Below are 7,731 nucleotides of genomic sequence, written 5' to 3' on the forward strand. Positions count from 1 at the left end.
TCTTGTCAAACTGAATAGGTCATGTCAAATCTCCTATTTGGAGATCTCACCATTCTCCCCCTCTTCATTCCTTCCTTTTGATAGCTACAAGTGCCTAGAGAGGTTCCCTTCGATCAGTAAGCAAAGACAGGGAGAGGCACTGCATCACATCAGCAATTTGCAGAATTTCCTATGCTGCTTTTTAAGGGCTAATGTGATACTAAAACATACAGAAATATAGGGTTAATTGGATTTTTTGGCCCTCCTCTGACACAACACAGAATACTGAATTTTTGGGCTAAGATCTCAATTGAAAGCCAATATAGAGAGACAGGAAGGAAACCCCAAGCACAGATTTAAAACACACTGTGAAGCTGAAAGAAAATAGAGAGTAAATCCTCTTCAGAAAATTGTTCTGATCAAATTGCCAAAGGTGCTAAACAAGTTTATATGGCAAAAATTCTGTGTCTTGAAACTGCAAACATATAGGGAAAATCTATATGAGGAAACCAAATCCATCAAAATCTATGTTGCTCAACCCTAGAGATTTGCAGCCAACTCACCTAATCCATACTTTTTACTGGTTTACAACACTATGTATAGCTGAAGGTTCATGCTCTGTTGAAATAATACTACTTACCACCAGATGATGTTGTAGAGTCCAACCAGACTGTGCAGAATGTCCACACTTGATATGTTAATGAAATATGAGCTGCATTCCTGGATTTACAGTGTAGCAAATTCAGTATTTTGGGTGAAAGGGCATTTTTATCAATACCACTAGTAAAACAGGAACAACGTTATAACAGTCCACCTAGGGGAATGTCAACTAGCTATTAACAGCAGATAGTAAACCTGGTATTATGAAATCATGCATATATGCAGAAAGTAATTATAATGGGAGGGATGTGTGTGTGTGTGATTTACAAGTTTAAAATAATTCTAACTATTTATCTTTAAGATGTTCAGCTTCATTTCTAAAAGCTGATAAAAACTGTGGATAATTTGTGCAGTTGATGTGTGTGAACTAACCTCTCATATCTTCTCTGGGGGTACAAAAAATGTTTTACTAACTGATGGGGAAAACTAAGACATGAGATTGATTATTAAAAAGGGCCCTTCTTTCTAAATTCAGAACTGTGATTGTCAAATAGCTTTTAGTACCTTTTTTGGTTGTTCAATATAGTCTATGGTTTCTGTGTTCTTAGTTTTACATTGTATTCAATGTTTATGCAGTTTACTAAAATAAAAACTGTAAAATTCAAATATCCTGACAGATCATGTTATTAACAGAGTAAGCTGTCAAAACACACAATTCCTTTCATTTATTTGTAAAAACAAGACACATTTGAGGAGGAAAAATATTTTGAAAGAGCATCAAGATAGCATAATGAATCAGAGAACAGAGGAAAACAGAGACTATTTTTATCAATGATGTCTTCCATGAACAGCAGGTCCAAAAAAGAACTGCATATCATCAGGATCTGATCACAGTGCTTACTAAATCGCTTTTTCTGTATCTGACATGCTTTATAAGAAATGTCTCCAACAGAGTAACTGTGCTGGAGACTAAATGAAATGCATTATGCAATGGGCCTCCTGCCTTGGCATGCAGGCATAATCTCTTTTGCAATTCAGGCATAAGCAAGAATTCAATCTGGAGGTTCTATTTGTTCCAATGTGATGACTGTGATTAAAGAACAATAAACATTTCCTTTTTGACATTTCCCTTTTTTCCATACAAACTATGAAGTGTATTTCCTTGATTATCTTTCAAATTCTTGATAGTAGGTTTCTTATCTGTTCAGGATTCAAAATGAGGCAAGAGAATCGCTGAAGAAAAGCAAGTTGTAAAACTGAAGACAAACACACCTATTTCTTTGAACTAATGTTTTGGTAGAGCCATGTTCTCACCTAGAGGAACAAGCAAGTTCAAAAGTTTCAAAGGAGAGGAAATTTTGGAATTATTGAATCTGCAGCCAATCAGCATTTCCATTCCTCACACTGATAGAGGAATTGAACATTTGTGCTTAGCAAAACACGCCTATGGACCACCACTGTCAGCTTTGAGAAGAAACATTTACATATTCTTTACAGATTTTTGTGTTTTTTTGTTTTACTTGGAACTATATGGGCACTTCTCCAGTTTAGGCATGGGAATGTCAGCTGTAGCTACCTCACACCTGGCTTTATCCAAACTGTCCTTTTCTCAGTAAAGTTTGTCTCCTGTCAAGAGATAATTTTAGGCAGAGATTTCATGCTCAGAGCCAGCTACAAATTCTATACCACCATTATTATAACCAATTTATTACTCTGCTTTAATGGTTACAGTAACAGTGGCATTAATGTTAGAGTGAAGGTTATTAGGGAAAAAATGGTTTTACTAGGTGCATTTTCAACAAATTTGTGCATTTGTGTAGACATATATGTGTGCACGTACACACACAACCTGCAATGCTCGCATACTTCATGTATAAGCTCATCCTACATCTTTTTACGTTATAGGGGAATTTTACGTTTAAATGTTTTTCTTTTCAAATCCCAACACTCTTCCAGAGCAAAAAGCAGGAATCGTTTACAAAGCTAATTGCTATCTATCTAGCAATATGAGCTGCTTTAAACTTCAGCACTGCTCTACTTGCCAGAGGTGCTGATGCAGAGCCAAACACAAACTAATAGCATTTTCTTTTTTCAGAAGAGGGCGTTGCAGCTCACCATGAATTTTCCTATGCTCTAGAGGAAAGATTGCTAGGGTTTAAGCAAAATTTTCTACAGAAATATTATCAACAGCACAACAGCAAGCATAATTGTACTGGTAATGGTGACGATGAGCTGCCCCCTCCCTATCCTACACTGCATTGTGCAGCCCACAGCTGGAGGCAGGGAAATACTATTTAGCATGGCACAAAACATTTTTTCTGGCTTCTTCACATTTTAGACATGGGGACACTAGGGAAAACCTGAGCTGTTGGGCTCCTTCGGCTGCTGCCACCCTGATGTGGCCACAATGTGATGAAGCAGCCCCACTGCTTCATCATGATGGATGGCACAGCTGGGAAGGCTGCTGGCCCCTCAAGGGCAAATACTGCCTTGGGAACACAAGAACAAAAAGTGGAACAAGAGCACATCTGTACTGTAGAGTGCAGCGGACCAAGAAGACCCCTAAGTTAGCCTTAAAAGACCAGGGACAACTGAAAAAGCAAACAAGTAAAGCAGTCCAAAGTGAGCTCTGAGCTGCCATGCCTACATTGCTAATCAAGAGTCATACAATGAAAATGGAAGGAGAACTCAGAGTGACTCCAAGTGTTAACACTTCTGCCTTAGAGAATAAACTCCCTCTACTACTCAATCTCCCATTACTTGCAAGTGTACTTGCATATGAATCACTATTTTATTAATTGAAGAGCTAATATAATCTGCACCCTCTGCATTGTGACAACAAACTGAAGAGAAATCTTTCTTTTTGACCCTTAGCGAACAGCTAGTTTATAGTTTAATGGGATAGCCTAGCTATTGAAATGATAATTATCTCTACAAGGATCAGTGTTACAACATAGATGAGAATTCTTCTGAAATGAAGTTCACTGATACATCATCACTGCAAAAGTATTTTGTTTAAATGTCAACATTTAAAACTTTTAGATGTTTCTAAATGACATTTAAGGATCAAATAAATTCATACATATGCTTCCTCTTTGACAATAGCTCCACTTCAGGCTGTAAACAAACACAGTTCTATGAAACAGAAAAAAAAAAGTGCATATTCTGAAAGTGGCTTTTTTGTAGTGGCAAATATCCAAGACAGCAATTAAATCACATAAGTTGATTGCATGTTCAAGGTACAGACCAGAGCTCAGAATGAGAAAGAGATGATACTTTCTCAGGCATTCTTTCCTCTCCTGAAGCTCTAGTTTTCAAGGAGTAAAAGGCTCTATCACTTCATATCCAAAATTCTTTAATGGCCTTACAGAGAGCAAGACAGTTTCAAATCCCTGGTTGTAAAATATCTTGTAAAAGTGAGGAATCATACTTTCCTACTACTTTCCTACTGTCCTCCTGTAATTATTTTTGTAAGCTGTGTGATCTCACATATTATGCCTAAATCTTCTTTGTTCTGAGGCAGGTGGGGTTTTGCTATTGTTGTTCTTTTAAACTAACTTGAAAGTGAAAACTGGTGAATGAATAAAGGATACAATAGGATGAAACAGCAAGATCTCTTCAATAAGGTGTTTGGCACTTTTTGTATTTCCTAAATTCAAAAGATTTTTGGCATCAGTTCTGCCACACAACAAGAAGGTGGGTTTATGCTAATGAACCTGTACTACTGCAGACATCAAACCTTACCAGGCACCCTGGCGACCTGTGTCGAACATGTTATGCATTTGACTTATGTGGCTGATGTGACAGACTAAAGTTTGAATCAAAGCAGGTTGTCTTAATTTCTGAAAGGAAATGACTTCTAATTACAGCTCCAGCTACTTCTTCCAAGCAAAATTAGGATCCTTCTTATTTTCTGACAAAGCTATAAGAATTCAATATTTTCCCATTACAGTCCTGATAAGTTACTAACCATGATGATAAACATCTAGCAATTAATGGAACATTTCAATTTTTGGAAAATTATGTAAATGATAAAAATCAGTAATTTTTCCCAGTTTATTCCCCCCTTACGCTTGATAATTAAAGGAATCAGATTTAAGTCTCTAAAATTTCAATTTATGACTTGATAAATACATAGAAAATGTTACTGTTTTCACCACCAGCCAAATATCCAGCCAGACTGGGCCTCTGGTGAACTACCAGAGTCCTTGCTCCTCTTGTGCAAGCAAAGGAGGCCCATAGCCAGTCTGTATCATGGGTCATTTGATAACCCTGTCCTAGCAATAAACAAAATCTCTCAACCAAAACACAACCTTCAAAGATGATTGACAATAATATTTTTCTTTTTTTTAGTTCATTTTTTGAGTATATATTGTCCAAAACTTTTTAGTTTTCAGTCAAGCTTGATCCTTTTTCCCTTAAAACCTCAATTTGTCTGTTTTAAGAAAGATTAGTATTAGTGAGAATCTAAAGCATGTAAATTATGCTCAATTATTTTCACATTATTAAAAAAGTCTATGCGTCTTCCTGTTCTGTCTTTAAAGCAAACTCACTGTTCTCCCTGCCTTTAGTGCTATGTACCACGTATACAAGGCAAGATCTCTACCACAGCAATCCCACACTTAAAGGAAGTTTCCTGTACTCAAAGCAAACTGACTTTATCTACTTGATTCCTACCCGGAGACATAATCTCTATTTCTGAAATGCAACTTGGTTAAAATCACCAGCAGGAAAGTATCTCTCTGACTATATTCACTTCTGCAGCCTTGCTATAATTTTCTAAACCAGAAAGAGTGTTTTCAATAATTGAAACATCTGGTTTCTATGAATATTCATTACATTTTATAACTTAAAAGCATGGTTTTGTTTGTTCTTGAACTGTAAAGCAGTCAACTGCTCCTTTACCTGAAATACAGCTATATTTAAAATCACAAGTTAATCTTAGATACTAAACAGTGACTGTCCTGTGTGTTCAATACATCAAGCAAGTGAAGTGCTTGCTTGCCTGCTGAGAGAGATTATAGAAAACAATTCTCAGGTTCATGCATTAACATATTAAAATTACTGAGATTTCACTGATAATTATTTTTAATTAGCAATGCCATCTTGGTACAGTCCCAATACATAAAAATTAATTACCTGAAACACATCTTTGTAATTTTAACCTTTTCATGCTTCACTACTTTTCGGTGACATTTCCTTTTTAAAAAAAGGCTCTACTTATCAAGACATTGCATATGGGAGACAGACAATCAATCACAAAAATGGAAAAGATAGGGAAAGTCGTAACAGAAGACTTAAAACACCTTTTATGACTCCTTATCATGCACTAGCGAATAATCAATAGCTTATCAAAGCAGCCCATTTTGACTTTGCTGGAAGAGTCATTTACATACAGTTAATTCAAAATCACCAATTCAGGTTATAAAAAAGCCTACACTGGTAAATCTACTGTGAATGCTACTGTTTGTTTAACATTGTCCTTTACCTTGAACTTAACATCAATCCGGTGAGCTCTATATGGCTGCAACTAAAGAGTAGTTACTCCCCCCAAAAAAGAAACAAACCCCAAACCAAACAAAAAACAAAACAACAAACCAAAAAGTTTATCTATAAACTTTAATGAGGAAACTGAACCCAAGAAGGGATTTTTTTCATCACTTTTGAATTGTTTTCTGACTTCCAAAGCAATTCAAGATTGTCTATCAGTTCATGATGCATCTATACTTAAATTTAATGAGAAAAATTGCTATCTGCTTCTCAGCCATACTGCAAATAAGTTGGCCATAACAATTTGCCTTTTTAAACAGAAAATACATTGACACAACTGCATACATATCATGAAAATCAATCTTCATTTTCCCTTTCCTAATCTGAGTTTCAGGTTTTACCTAAATTGCTAATGAAAAATTAATACCTGAAAATGGGTCAATTTGCTCATCTTTCAGCCAGTGGCAAAGGGAGTATTCAAACCCTCAGATATTAGAGAGACTCTTTTCTAATTTACTGAACAAGCAGATTTTTTAAGCACTACTCTGGTTAGTCCTTGTAGCATGGCTGAAGTGACGCTATTGCCCTGTCTACCAAATAGTTTATGGCTAGTAAATGCATGGGAACTCATTCATCTTCCAGCCCAACAGTTGACACCACATGCTATCTTTCACCAGAGATTTAGTCTAATTAAAACCGAGTGCTAGGCTTTTCTAAATAAATATTTTTAGACATAATACACAGATAAAAAAATACATAAACCTTTTAATAGGAAATAACATTGTCAGTGCTATTTCGTCTAACATTTTCTCAGATACAGTAGTATTTGTGAAAAAAAAAGGCAAATTAATTATGGCATTAAATATGAGTTCATACAGAAAGCTGGACAACACGTGTAGACAGTAAACCCAAAAAAGTTAACAGTCTAAGACTATAATGTATGAGAGGCCTGATTTTCTGTGTTCTGGAGCTACTGCATTCATTAGAGAATGGCTACAGAAATGTTAAACAAAATATAAGCTTTTACCTTTAGTCATCTATTTACTGACAGTATAGAAACCCTGAAATAATAGCTGTTGATCTTCTCAACTAAACATTTATTTAAAACCAAAGCATGTTTAAGCCCTGAAACCACACAATACAAAGAACACACGGGTTTATCATTGCTAAATGTAAAAGAGATCCTCAGGCAATAGAAATGTAGTTAAAGATGAGCACAGCATGGTTAATAAGGAATTTGTTGCATTCTCTTGTATTTATTCCTGAGAAACACAGATCTGAAATCAACACTAAGATCAGTTTCTTATGTAGGGAGGGATAAAGAAACAGATTGGGGGAAAAAGACAACAAAAAACTTCTACACAAGAGAAAGACACAGCAGATGTACTAGGTTAGGCATCAAGATGTGTCTCTATAAACAGCTAGCCTACTTTCCTAGTTACTGGAGTGCTATTATCTCAACCCATGGGAGTTACATTCTTTCGATTCTCCTCCCCATCCCTCTGGGAGCAGGGGAAGGAAGAAGAGGGGGAGTGAGCAAGTGGCTGCGTGGTTCTGAGTTACCTGCTGGGCTTAAACCATGACAAACATAAATCTCGATGCCAGGTACCACTGCAGAGCTGGACTCTGCCTAGTCAAAATGCAAAGTCACTGCTTTCCCTA

Source organism: Nestor notabilis, unplaced genomic scaffold (assembly GCF_000696875.1).
Source record: "Nestor notabilis isolate BGI_N333 unplaced genomic scaffold, ASM69687v1 scaffold5069, whole genome shotgun sequence".
Classification (NCBI taxonomy): Eukaryota; Metazoa; Chordata; class Aves; order Psittaciformes; family Psittacidae; genus Nestor; species Nestor notabilis.